The sequence below is a fragment of the Dipodomys merriami genome, unplaced genomic scaffold (genome assembly GCF_024711535.1).
Source record: "Dipodomys merriami isolate MVZ:Mamm:240054 unplaced genomic scaffold, mDipMer1.0.p SCAF_35, whole genome shotgun sequence".
Classification (NCBI taxonomy): domain Eukaryota; kingdom Metazoa; phylum Chordata; class Mammalia; order Rodentia; family Heteromyidae; genus Dipodomys; species Dipodomys merriami.
The window spans coordinates 12257683-12272262 of record NW_027205048.1 but is presented as its reverse complement, the minus strand read 5'-3'; the positions used below and the strand labels follow the sequence as shown (position 1 = coordinate 12272262).

Sequence of the window (14580 nt, the reverse complement as noted above, 5' to 3'; positions counted from 1 at the left end):
CTACTGCGAAGCCAATTCCCAGCCTGTTGACTCATTACTGACAGAGTCTGAGTCCACAAAAGGAAATCCCTACCTTAAAGCTCATACCACCTTCTTTTCCTCTGTAAAATCACAAAGTTCAGATGCTACTAGCTAGAAATAGCTCACATCTGTCTTTGATCAAAACTATGACACAGTCACTGGCAGGAGTTAATTTTCAACTAATAGCATTGGCCCAATGAGAAGTAAATGCTTTCAACAGCTTTTGGCCAATTCATTTACATTAAAATATCTGTGGAGTTGAACAGTATCATTCTAGTCTAGTCCATTCCATGTGGCTATTGCTGGATTCAGATAATAACTTAGAGTTATTCAGAATACTTGGGAAGACAAAACAGCATCTTCAAAAGGTTTTAGGATTTTTTCCAGGCACCAGTGGCCCATGCCTGTAATCCTAGCTACTTAAGAGGTTGAAATCTGAGAATATTGGTTCAAAGCCAGCCTGGGCAGAAATGTCCAAGAGACTCTTATCTCCAATAAATTACCCCTAAAAAGCCAGAAGAGGAGTTGTGGCTTAAGTGGTAGAGCACTAGCCTTGAGCACAAAGGCTCAAGGCCAGCTCCTAGACCTTGAGTTCAAGCCCAAGGACTGGCACCTGTGAGAACACGTGCACATGCAAACACACACACATACACACACACCCATCTCAGGGACAGCACCCAGGACTGGCACAAAGAGAGAGTGGGGGGAGGGAAGAACATGGTGGGGAGAGAAAGAGAGACAGAAAGAGAGAAAGAGAGAAATGATTTAGGCTTTTAATTAATTCAGGATGGCTGGGCACAAATACAGTTGGGAATCAAAGAGCTTGTTCAGTAGCCAGCTAAAATGGAATAGTTCTTTCTACTTAACCTTAAGATAAAAAGACAAAAATCAGAGCTGTGAAGGTGGCTCAGTGGTAGAGTGATTGCCTCACACGCATGAGGCCCTGGGTTTGATTCCTCAGCATTACATAAGCAGATAAAGCCAGAAATGGTGCTGTGGCTCAAGTGGTAGAGCGCTACCTTTGAGTTGAAGAGCTGAGAGACAGCGCCCAGGCCCAGAGTTCAGGCCCCATGGCCGACAAAATAATAAATAAAAATAAATCATTTGTTTCCTGTTTTAAAAGACAGGTGTTGCGGAGAAATTTTGTTGTCCATTGGTGCATTGCTGTCACATGATCAAAGCCACAAAAGACCTTGATTGTAAACCATCTAGGACAGTTCTGGTTCATTAATTGAATGCATTCTATTAATAGAGAACTTTTTGTGTGTGCCAAGTGTGGCTAGGTGTTCATGTCCCCTTAAATACTTATAGTAAAGCTGTGGGGTTAGGGCTTTGTTTTGTTTTGTTTGTTTTATGGATGAACAGCTAAAGCCCAAAAAATTAAGAGCCTAGAAAAAGTCCAGCAAAAAGCAAGGGAAAAGATAAAGACTCACATGCCATGAGTCATGGTGTGCTACTCTGGTAGATTTTTGCCAAGAGTTCAAAGATAATTTCCTAACCAGAAACTGATGGCTCACACCTGTAAATCTTAAGCTACTTAGCTTACATAGAAGGAAACTGGTATCAAAGCCTCGAGGCTCAAAGTCAAATTAGGGCAATCAAACCCGTGAGACTCATATCTCCAATTAACCATCAAAAAACTGAAAGTGGAGCTGCGACTCAAGTGGTAGAGTGCCAGCTAAGCAAGAGTGCTAGGCCCTGACTTCAATGACCAACACACACACACACACACACACACAAGGTTTGCAACTTCCTTCAATGTCTACACCGCCCTGGGTGGATGGCCTAGAGACGATCTACTGGGATTTGTCAGTAGGTTAGCAATGGGTTATATTTTCTATTGGATTTTTCTGAATAGAAAGAAAAATTCTCTCTTTGTTGTGTGATGATAGGAATGAGTCTGCTATTCCTCCTGAATAGCATAATCTAGATTGCTCATGAAGGAAGAAACTTCCAGAACCTTCCTTCACAGAGGAGAAGCTGAGGGCTGGAGGTGGCAGCAAGAAGGGCTGGGTGAAACTCCAACAGGGGCCCTGGAGGTACTAGTTCTGAAGCTGGAAGTTGCCTTCCTGTCAAGCCAGGACCCTCCTACCCAGAAGACAGTGGGCTGAGCTTCGGGCAGATGGTGTTACTTCATGGAGTGCAGGTCACATGGCTCATCAGAGTGAGCTCAGGCTCACCTGACCCATCGCAATACCCGCCCCCCCCCCCCCCCCGGACTAAGCGCAATTGCTTTCAGCTCCCTACCTTGCACAGCTGAGCAAGGAGCTACTTATAGCTCTGTTATCATGTTCCTGTTTTAATACAAACAAACAGCTGTCGCCTGGGAAAGAGATGTATTATGAGATGTTGCTCTCTTTCTGCTCTGGCAAAGAACCTTCGTGAGTCTTACGGACCTGCCTGCTTGGCAGGGTCTGAGTTCTCCCCTCAACCCTTCCCTTCACTCCCTGCCTTCTTCCTTTCCTCCATTTCTGAGGCCCACCCAGAAATGTGGGTGGCAGAAAGCTCACTCATGTAGAACCTTAGAACGTGGGGCAATTTGGAGAACCAGCCCCTGCTCTTAGTGATCAGACACATCCGCTATCTGCTAGAAAGGGCTGGAGCCAGGGCTAGCCTTGTAGGGCTCGCTCTTAGCAAGTGTTCTCAGCCCCAGAAGCCCTGCAGGTCCCCCCCCCCTGCACCTCCCCTGAGGCCGTCAGCTGTGTCCCAGTGCGGCTCTCTCCCCACATGACCTCTGGCAACATCAGTGTCCAGAGGTTGAGCCAGTGACTGTGTCTTAGCTCCAAACCCACACAGCTACGTTGTCTGGTTTTGGTTTGGTTTGAGGAGGAGTTTGGGAATGTGGCTTGGAACTGAAAAAAAAAGACACTGAGGAAGCAGGAGCCTGAAAGCAGAGGAGGCCAGAGAGGATAAACACTCAGGATTCATAGGAAATGTGGGATGGACTTCAGAGATCCATTAGGTGTGGACTTGAGCTTGAGCCTACCCGACAAGAAGACCACAGATGGGGGCTGGGAAGGTGGCTCAGTGGTAGAGCGCTTGCCTTGCATGCCTGAGGCCCTGGGTTCGATTCCTCAGCACCACATAAACAAAAAGAAAAAAGCTGGAAGTGGCACTGTGGCTCAAGTGGTAGAGCACTAGCCTTGAGCTGAAGAGCTGAGGGAGGACAGTGCCCAGGCCCAGAGTACAGGCCCCATGACCGTACCCAAAAAAAAAAAAAAAAGAAGAAGACCACAGATGGGCATCTAAGTAAAAGATAGATAGATGGACAGATAGACAGACAGATGGATATAGATGTGCACACACATGTGTGTATATGTGTGTGTGTGTGTGTGTGTGTGTGTGTGTGTGTGTGTGTATGCTTTTTCTTTTTTGCTGTGCTAAAGATTGAAGTGAGGGCCTCATACATAGTAGACAGGTATTCTACAACTGAGCTATACCCCAGTCCCAAATATGTACTTACAATTCTGTGTGTGTGTGTGTGTGTGTGTGTGTGTGTGTGTGTGTGTGTGTGTGTGTGTGTGTGTGTGTTAGTCTTAGGGCTTGAACTCTGGGCCTGGGCACTGTCCCTGAGGGTTTTATTTTTATTATTTATTTATTTTTGTCAGTTGTGGGGCTTGAACTCTGGGTCTGAGCACTGTCCCTCAGCTCTTCAGCTCAAGGTTAGTGCTCTACCACTTGAGCCACAGTACCACTTCCAGTTTTCTGGTGGTTTATTGGAGATAAAAGTTTCATGGCTTTTCCTGCCCAGGCTGGCCTTGAACCTCGATCCTCAGATCTCAGCCTCCTGAGTAGCTGGGATTACAGTTGTGCATCACTGGCTTATTTTTTATTTTTTACTGTTATTGTTACAGTTACATAAGTCAGGCAATGAGTCTATTTGTTTGAGGACAATGTCACCCTTCTTTCACAGTTTCCCAGTTTTTCTTTCCCAGTTTTTCCCTCCTGTCCCTACCTGTAAGTTGTATAGTTCATTTTCATCATAGTGTCCATTGAGTACACTGCTGCATCTGTTCACTCTTTGTCCCTCCATTTCTGTGCCCCCCCCCTTGCCCTCCTCCCTGAGTTTTGTTCAAGGTTGGTATTCTACCACTTGAGCCACATCTCCACTTCTGGCTTTTTGGTGGTTAATCAGAGATAAGAGCCCCACAGAACTTTGCTTCCTGGACTTGCCTCTAACCTAATCCTCAGATTCTGGCCTCCAGAGCAGCTAGAATTACAAGTGCAGTGAAGCTTACGAACTTCTTTTTTGTTTGTTTGTTTTGGCCGGTCATTGGCCTGAACTTTGGGCCTGGGTGCTGTCCCTCAGCTCTTCAGCTCAAGGCTAGTGCTCTACCACTCGAGCCATAGCGCCACTTCTGGCTTTTTCTGCTTATGTGGTGCTGAGGAATCGAACTCAGGGCCTCATGCATGCAAGGCAAGCACTCTACCACTGAGCCACCTTCTCAGCCCGTACAAACTTCTTATCTACAAAAGCAAACTTGGGATGATACATATTATACATACTCTTTTGAAACTGTGTGTGTGTGTGTGTGTTTGTCTTGAGAAATAACAGTGTCAGAGCAGGCACATTTCTCCATGCCTACAACTGCATTATTTCACAGTTGCAGTGGATGTTAAGTTGTTGCAAACACCTTCCCTGTTTTCCGTAGTTTGCCTCTGAGGAAGTTGCAATGTGAAGGGGTGCAGGGTCTGTGCAGACCTGCTCTTGGTTAGATAAGGTGGGGAAGTATTGAAACCACGGGACTGTGAGCAGGGAATAGACTTAGGAACAAACTCAGGCTGGTAGGATCAGAAGTGTGAAGGAACTAAGCCAACACAACAGATAGGGTAGAAAGTGAACAGAGGGCTGGTGAACAGGGACAGAGTACTTAAGGAGGTAGAGAAGAGAGCAGCAGCCAGATTGCACACAGAGGATGGCTCAGGAGGAAGAGGATGCTACAGAGCTTCAGGAGAGCTCTGTACCCCTGTGCTGCATTTCCATGGGGAGACTCTTAGGGGGTTTGAGACAGGCTTTAGAGACCCACCTCAATGGTAGAAGACTAGGCAGAGGTCAGTAGGGAAGCCTGAAGACCAACAGGGGACAATGTAGTTGAATTTATGGACCATCATCTTTGACCTAAATTGGCCTTGCTTAGTCAGCATGCTTCCCATCGTCATGGCTAATTAATGGTGGCTGATGATTGGCTGGCCCCCATCTGACCACAGACACATGAAGGATCCCAACTAAGACCAAGAAAACCACCCGGAGGGGTGAACCCAGACCAAGATGCCAACCCACAGAATCAAAGCTAAACAAATTAAACAAATGGTTCGTGTTTTAGACCACCAAGGGTTGGGATAGTTTGTTATGTCTCAAAAGCAGTCTGATCAGATTTCTCCAGATGATCATTTATCTTCCAACCCAAACTGGCTGGTCATCTGAAAGATCCAGGCACCGAGCTATATATAGGGAGGCCTGAGGGATAGGCCAAACCCCTCCTCATAGTTCGAATGGCAGTTGATAAGCATGGTCACCAGTGGCGGTGTCCAGTCCAGACGGAGGCCTAGAAGAGACCCACTGACTGTTCCATTCTGGAACAGCAGATGTGGTATTAGCCATGCAAAACCCCTTGGCCCCAAACAGAAACTCAAAACTACATCTTGATTTGCAGTGAAGGGTCTGTGTTTTCTCTCTAAAACAGATACTTGATGGCACATTCAAATATGTGGTTATTCACAATTTCCATCTCATCTGCAGATGAGATTAGCAGAAACCATATTCTTATGAAAACAAGCTGTTGTAACCCACAAAAGTTGAGACATCAGTTTGAATGCAAAAGCTGAACTGTTCTGTCTTTTGGAAAGCTAATACAGTATTAACATAATTGGAAACTGCAGGATTACAGGAGATAGAGGCAGGTCAGAGAGAGGGGCTGGAGCTGTTATGATGCAAACAGCAAGGCAAGAATCCTCTGTGTGTATGTGAGTGTGTGTGTTCATGTTCATGCCTGTACTGGGGCTTGAACCCAAGCACCTGGGAACTATCCCTTAGCTTTTCTGCTCCAGGCTGGTACTCTATCATTTGAGCCACAGTTCTACTTTTGCCTTTTTTTGCCATCTAACTGGGGATAAGAGTCTCATGGACTTTCCTGCCTGGGCTGGCTTTGAACAGTGACCCTCATATCTCATCGTCCTGAGAAGTTAGGATTAGGATTACATATTCAAGCCACCAGTGCCTGGCTACAACAGCAATGTTGATTGTAGCTGCACAGCATCAGTGCCAACTGCATCAGAGGTAAAGATATTACTACTACTAAGACTCTATTTAGAACCAAACAGATTTTGTTAGTGGGATTATTAGGCCTTAGAATTTTCACCAATATCTGGAAATTTTATTATTTCATGACTAGCTTTTAAAACCTCTATTATAAACTTTAAAAAGTTAGGGATAAAACTGGGCACTGGTGGCTCATGCCTGTAATCTTTGCTACTCCAGAAGCTGAGATCTGAGGATAGAGGTGAGAAGCCAGCCCGTGACAGGAAAGTCTCTGAGACTCTTATCTCCAATCAACCTCCAAAAAGCTGAAAGTGGAGCTGTGGCTCAAATGGTAGAGGTGGTAGTGTTAGCCTTGAGCTAAAAAACGCTAAAGGACAGCACCCAGACCCGAAGTTCAAGCCCTAGCACCAAAAAGTAAAAGAAAGGAGTTAAGGATAATAATTATTATGTAATCTCAAAGTTCTAGATACATGAGACTTTTCACAAGTACCATTTGGCTAGTCTATACTTCCTTCCCCCACACCCAGAACAAAGACAAACACCTATTAACCATTTTTGCCTGCTTTCAAATTAGCTTTTGGAGTAGCTGAAAATAATCGAGGCATCCTAGTTACCTGTCTCCCAGTACTTCTGAAACTGTGTCTGTTGCTGAGAAACAGCGACTACTGACTTGGGCCCCCAAATTATCCCACGGCAGGATAAAGCTAGAAACTCCAACTTCCACTTTTGTAACTGTGCTTTCCCCTGAGAGGTGCTTTTCTGCAGTTATTTTCAGCCATCTTGGAAGCCAGGAAGGAAAGGATGGGAGACTGGACCACCTGTCAGGTATTCATAACTCTTCCTGTAGCAAAGCCATACTTCATCCATCCTGAGAGGATGAGCTTCAGACCACCTGCCCACCACAGAGCCCAGGAGCATACCAGTGAGGAACTAATTAATTAAATGGGCATACCCTCCCCCTCTCCCAGTTCTTTGTCTGTTTAAAACTATAGCTCAGGTGTGTTCCCTGAAGGCAGCCAAAGATGAACTAAGTATTGTCTCCCTGTGGTAGCCAATGCTATGTAGAAAGCCTCCACTGCCCTTCACTGTATCTATTTAGTGCACAGAGGCCAGCCGCCCGATCCGATGTGTGACCCTCCTGGTGTTTGGGTCTGGGATCTAAAACTCCGGTTTCATTTCCTCCCTGTGATGTAAAACTATGGGAAGAGAAAAGCAAAGGTACCCCAAAAAGAGATCTTTTTTCAAAGAATGAAAACAGAGAAGTGTAAGTACTCTTCCAAACAACCATAATTTTTTTAAAAGAACCAACTCAGAAAATCCCCAAGCTTGACTTTTCATGCTTTGACCCACCCAGCTCTCCCACAAATGCTTGTTGGAAACAAGGCTGTGAACAGAATCTAGGGTGAACTGGAGTTCAAGGCCTTAAAAAAAGCACCTGAGCAATGTTGGAGCAGGGACTGAGAGGAGGGGATCTGGAAGCACAGGGAATTTAAAGGGACAGGCACAGGTTATTGAGACAGTCTTCAAAATGCATGGATCTTCTGGTAGAAAAAGAAGGAAAATGACAGAAGAAGCACACTGGGCAGCAGAATGTCAAATGGAGAAGAAAGAAGAGAGAATGGCGAATCCTACAAAAAGAAAAGGAAAGGGACAAAATCAGAGGACTCCAAATCCCTTCAAGCCTCTGCTACAAAGAAAAATAAGACACCATCAAACCAGGAATCCTGTAAGCATCTCAGGATCATGAAAAAGGACAAGAGGAAGGGGGTGAGATCAAGAAACCAGGAGACATAGGACACGCGCATATTTTCAGAGGAAAATCTTCCTTAAACCCTGAAACCCACTGAGGAGCAGTAGGAAATTTTAAGTCAACACTCCAATCAGAATTAAGCATTCTCAAATAAGCATTTGAATAGATGTACAGTGCCTCAAATGAAAATTTTTAATATGCAAATGGAAATGGACAAAACTCTGGCAGGAATGAGAATAATGTTGATTGAACTCAGGGAAGAAGTAAAAGAAAGGCAAAAATATCCTCAAAATAAGGAAATTACAAGATGTCCAATGGGGCGGGGCATGGGAGGGTGGAAGATTCAAATAAAAATTTAATAAAGATCTTGGAAGAGAATGTGAAATTATAAGTAAATAAAAAGTATCTTTTTTTTTTAAAGAGAAGCATTGAACACCAGTGGCTCATGCCTGTGATCCTAGCTAACCAGGAGGCTGAGATCTAAGGATCACAATTTAATGAGCCAGCCCATCCAGATAGAAAATATATCTTTCATGGCTTATGTCTTTTAACTCAGTATTTGGGAAGTAGCAAAAGCAGCTACTCTGAGTAGGGCCAGTCCTGGGTGGAGCCTGGATACTTTTTTTGGAGCTGCTGAATACAAGACACAGCAGTATCTATCACTTCTCAACTCTGTACAGATGGAGGAAGCTCTCTGTATTAGGACAACAGTATCCTGAGTTGCTGGCTTTAATCTCGTCCCAATTCTTTGGCACCAACTCTGGCCCAGAGCTCTGCCAGGCTGTTCCCTGACTTGAGTGCAAAGAGAATTTCCCCTTTTTAGGTCACAGACTCTGCACCCCATCTCATCACAGCCACTCTCCTCTGTGTCGATTTTAAACACTCTTCTTGGTAACATTTGTGAAACATTGGCAAGTGGCAACTAGTTTGCATGGCTCTGGATAAACACTGGCATCAACAAAGGAACAAATTTACCTCTGCAGGCTAGGATTATAAAAACACTGATACCTACCTACCTCTTCTAAACACAGGTGAATTAAGAACCCAAGGAAAAGGCACCTTGGATTGCTAGAGGACCACAATGACAAAGACAAGCCCACCGAGAGAAGTCTTCCTGTGTCATTTGTGGGGGCAGGCTCTGGCTGTCATTTTGCTGCCTTGTCACCTGAAATCTGGTCCCCATGCTCTGTCCTTGGGGTTGGCTAGGATCTCTTGTACCAAGATGGCAAATTGCACGTGGGTCTGGGACCTCCAAGGTGGAATCAGTGCATGAGTCTGCAGCAGGGAATTTGATTTCTTCCTGGCCAGTACTCCATGGTCTAGATGATTCTATTTGCCCTGGCTCTTTACCCACCCCCCTCTTTCTTAATCCTTCCTTCCCTCCCTTCTTTCCTTCCTTTCTTCCTTCCTTTCTTCCTTCCTTTCTCCCTTCCTTCCTTCCTTCCTTCCTTCCTTCCTTCCTTCCTTCCTTCCTTCCTTCCTTCCTTCCTTCCTGTCAGTCCCTGAGGGCCTGGGACCTGTCCCTGAGCTCTTTTTGCTCAAGGCTAGTGCTTTACTGCTTTGAGCCATAGTGCCACTTCCAGTTTTCTGGTAGTTAATTGAAGCTAAGAGTCTCACAGACTTTCCTGCCCAGGCTGGCTTCGAACTATGATCCTCCTACCTCATCCTCCTGAGTAGCTCGGATTAAAGGCATGAGCCACCAGTGCCCAGCAAGGCTCTGTCTTTTTCTATTAGCCATCTGCAACTGTGCTTGCCCTGTTATAGCAGAACCCTGGCCATGGAAGACATAGCCTTGCATGCAGTTAAGCAGTACCACCCACTACAACTTTGTGTGTGTGTGTGTGTGTGTGTGTGTGTGTGTGTGTGTGTGTGTGTGTGTGTTTGTATGTATGTGTCTGTGTCTGTGTCTGTGTCTGTGTGTGTGCTGGTCCTGGAGCTTCAACTGCTGTCCCTGATCTTTTTTTGCTTATGACTAGCATCCTATCACTTGAGCTAGAACTCTTCTTCCTGCTCATGTGAGGGTAGTTTATTGGAGATGAGTCTTTCAGGCCCAGCATAGTTTTGAACTGGGGTCCTCAGATATCAACCTCAGTTCCCACTATAGCTTTTAGTTCTTGGCTCTCATGAAACGCATGCACTTGAGCAGCAACTTTGGAAGTCTTGGATCTGTTCTTTTCTCAAACCTGCTCATCCCTCACCCCTCCCACCCACTTGGTTCCCCTTACTGACCAGTGGCTTTGGCTCGCCACACAAAACCAGCTGTGGCTACCACTAAATTGCACTCAGACTAGATATTCTGTCTTATCCTGGAATGGCTGACCAGAAATTCTCTTTTGATATTTGATAGCCATCCTGAAAGTCAACCAAGGGAGGCCCCTTGTGAACAAGGGAATGAGGTATGGGATGAAGATCACTGCGGTGAGGAGCCCTGTGCCCTGGTGGTGCAGGACAGGACCAGGGTCCCCACAGTGGGAGAGAAGATGGGCTCCCTCGGATCAGAAGGAAGAGGGGCTTGCTAGGAAGCCAGGTTGAAGGTTGCCATGTCTGCTCCACAAACACCCTTCCCTTTTCAGAGTGTGTTTCTGCTTCTGAGGAACAAATGCTGTTGAGCAAAACCACACTCAGACATTTCCACAACCCCAGACTCTGGCCGGAGATTGTATCTCTTAGCATCTCTGGAGCCACTGCTATCCCGACTTCCTCCTTGGCCTCTTTCACACAGGACTTTCCAAAAAGGTGCTACAGGATGATCCTGCTTTTCCTCCTGCCCAGAGTTTTCTCCTCCCACCCTCTCTTGAAAGCTGCTTCCTGAGACTTGGAAGCTGGTCTTCTGGTCTGAGCTGTGCCTTGGAGTGTCCACTGGTCTCCATAACCTCACTGTTCATCTCCACCATTCATCATCACACTTACAGGAGTCACAGTCTACTCCACTCACAGAATGAATACAAGTTGCCCCTCTCTCCTCCCAGGTCAGCCCATCTGTCGCCTTCCCCATTTCTATTTAGACGATGTTGTTCTTCCAGTCACACGCCTGGTACCATAGTGATATTCTTGCACCTCATGGTCACTGCCTGCTTTGTGTCTACCTCTCTACTGGACTTTCAGCACCCTGGGGGCAGGGAGTGTGTCTGTGGGAGGGCAGCTGTGCCCTTGGTCCTGGGATTAGGGACATGCAGTACATGGGATCGCTTAGTGTTTGCCGCATGACAGAAGCCCTCTGATTCAGTTCATTTGTTTCTCCACTTACAAACAGTCATACGTTCTCTGGATTCTTCCTTCCCAAAGTCTCTCTCACTGTCTTCCTGTGCTTGGGCCAGATTCCCATGGACCCATCACAACCACTGCAGAAGTAATCTTTTCTCCCTGCCTGTAATCTAGAACCTGATCCCAAATTCCTCTCTGATAAACACACACAGAGCAATTAGTTAGAAAATCCAGACATCATGGTACTATTTACAAAGTCAGACAAGCAAACAGGCGTCTCTGGGCCTGTATCAGGAAGGGGGAAGGTATCTTCAGGGCTTACCTTTGGCAAAGGAAGCCCAGGGCAGCTGTCAGTTAGACATACCAACTCCTTTCATGAGAAAGGATGGCAGGTGGATCTGAAAGCCACAGCTTAATTGAGGGGTTCACCCCAATAGCTAGGCATATACTGATATCAGTCCCTATACATTGTAAGTGCTTTATTTAAGGGTTAAAGAATTTTAATCTATGCCTTTCTGGTTTATAGAACATGGTAAAAACCCTTCCCCCCCCCTCCTGTCTGCATGTGATTTAGTAGGATTACTCAGGAGCCTAACTCCAGCTTTAACTTGAGAATGAAGTTATAACTGATGCTAACCCAGTCTTGTCCAGATCAGGGAGCCCCCTCAGACTAGCAAACACAACTTCAAAACAGGTCCAAAAAGGTATTTGTGAGAGCCTTGAGAAATAAATGTACAAACATGTCGAGGTCAACACAATCACGTTTTCAAATAACATTTCCCCCCCACAGAGTCTTAGTGTGTGAGGGCCTTCAGGGTGCTTACAAGATGATTCTGCACAATCCCAGATCCTGGCAGATACAATTTGCAATGGGCAGTTCCATTGCAGAAGCCAGTAGAGAGTCCAGTCATCATCTGCTTCCACCACTGTTCTTACAAATGAAGAGACAAAGATCTCCACGAATGTGGCCATATTCTACCCACAGTAACAAAGAACAGGTACAGCCCATTTGGCTGGGAGGAGGAAAAGAAGCAAGATGTGCCTTTAATTTCACTTTAAAAGGAAACGAGCAAGAAGTGAACGTAGCCCTCTGATCTCAGTAAGCCAAAACAGTTAATAGGCACATACTGCTCAGAGGAACGGAGGAATGGAGCCATCCATCCGAGACTAGATGTACTTACTCAGTATCCTCTCCGCAGGAGCAGCGAGCGAGGGGGGAAGAGGCCCCTCTCCTGAGGTCACAGTGTGTCAGCGTTACCCTCCGCCTGCGATCTCCTTGCTCGGGATCACATGGAATCGTTCTATAAATGTGCATCGGCTTAAGGTTGGGAACGCTGGCCTGCAAGGCAGTGGTGTGTAAGCAATCTGACCTGGGCCAACGGCAGCTTTCCAGAAGGCTCTGGCCCAAGAAGAAGAAAACAGAGAGCTGAAGGCTGGCAGTACCTACCAGCTGTCTGCTTTCTGCTGTCCTAACTCTAAATTCACCTGGGATCCAAAGGCTGTGTCATGAATGTACTTGGAGCAGTTCTATATTCTGGCTACTTTGCAAAACAAAGCAACCCTTTAAAAAAAAGCAATAAAATTATGTGTGTTCAGTAAATGAGACAGGTCCCATTATAAGATCAGCCAGCTGATCTTATAATATCAACTGTCCTTACTGAAAATGCCAATCTGAGAAAAGAACAGAGGGTAATTACTGTTAGGCCAATTTTAAATGGCGAGCTACCTAAGAATCTGTGAGTCATTAATGAGTTAAAGTTGTGACAATGACAACTATTAGAAAGTGGATGGAGATCTTTATGTACCAACACTGAAAACTCTGTATGATCCATCATTTTTGTTTTGTTTTTGTGCTGGTACTGGAGCTTGAACTCAGGGCCTGGATGTTGTCCCTTAGCTTTTTCACTCAAGGCTGGCACTATACCACTTGAGCCACAGCTCTACTTCGAGCTTTTTGCTCATCAGTTAGAAATACTATAATGGTATTGTGGAAAGTGTTAAGACTTGGGAGACTGACTAAATTCATGTTGCAGTATGAAATGAACGTGAGATTTTGGGGGGCCAGGGTCAGAATGTTTTGATTGGAATATGAACTATCGCCACAGGCTCAGGTATCAGGGCATGGTCCTCATCTGGTGGTGCTATTTAGAAGACAAACTTTAGAGGTGTGGCTTTTGTGGGAAGAAGGTCACTGGCAGGAAACCAAAACTTAGGGTTTGTCTTGTCCCTGATCACTTCCTGTTGTGCTCTCTATTTCCTGTCTACCATGAGGTAAACAGCTCTCTTCCGTCAGTCTCTCACTGCCAAGATGTTCTGTCCCACCACAGGCTAAGAACAAGGAACCCAGAAATGCTGAGCTGAATAAAACTTCTGAAACCATGCGTTAAATTAAATCCTTTCTTGGCTGAAAAGAGAAAGAAGAGCTGGGTGCTAGTGGCTCAGGCCTAGCTGCTCAGGAGGCTGAGATCTGAGGATTGAGATTCAAAGCCAGCTGGCAGGAAAGTCCATGAGACTTATCTCCAATTAGGCACCAAAAAAGCAGGAAAGGGAGCTGTGACTCAAGTAGTAGCATGCTAGCCTTGAGCAAAAATAGTTCATGGACAGCACCCAGAGACTTTGAGTTCAAGCCCCAGGACTGGTGTGTGAACATGCATGAGAGGGACAAAGAGAGAAAGAGAGAGAGGGAGAGATAGAGACAGAGACAGAAACAGAGACTGAGAGAGAGAGAGAGGCAGGAGAGGAAGAAAGGAAGGAAAGAAAAAGAAGGAAATAGGAAGGAAGGGAGAGAAAGAAACGAATTATAGAAGAAATCCAAACAAACAATAAGAAAGAAAATGTAATGAGTAATCAGATTGATTGCTATCTCCTCGTTAAACCACTCAGGAAAACATTCCTCTTGGAAGTTTGAGAATCAAACGGAGATGAAGTTAGAGAACTGCCTTGTGGTGGAGTCTGTGACAGGCTGTCCAGACAAGATCTCAGTCCTCACACTGCTGGAAGTGCCACCTGCAGAGAGTCCCCGGAGCTGCCTCCACTGAAGACAGATGTGTGATGTGGACCCCAGCTTCTTCCTCGGCTTCTTTCCTTTCTATACCAGCACTGCCTGACAAACTCCCTGGTTCTGGATGCATGGCTGGTACCAGAAATGCATGTCTGAAACGGTTGGAACTGGGTGTCAGAAAAAATAGACAGTAGGATGGGATCTCAGACCACTTGCCACTTGGCTGGCCATGAGGTCAGTTAAGGTATATTAAGTAAGTAGGTTTCATGGTAGCTGAGGAAGAGAACACCACGTTACTCAGGAAAAGAAGTTTATTTACTGAACTGCTGTCCCGGCCATGCATGG

General features: G+C 45.7%; 1 protein-coding gene across 2 annotated transcripts in view; it reads right to left on the bottom strand.

Moving 5' to 3' along the window:
• Positions 1 to 12492, bottom strand: part of Tacc2 (transforming acidic coiled-coil containing protein 2) — a 178711-nt gene extending 166219 nt beyond the window's left edge. For both annotated transcript variants that reach the window (XM_069988205.1, XM_069988207.1), the window contains exon 1: positions 12416 to 12492. The gene's annotated coding sequence lies outside the window, so the exon portion shown is untranslated. The remainder of the gene's footprint in view (positions 1 to 12415) is intronic.
• Positions 12493 to 14580: the final 2088 nt, after the last annotated feature.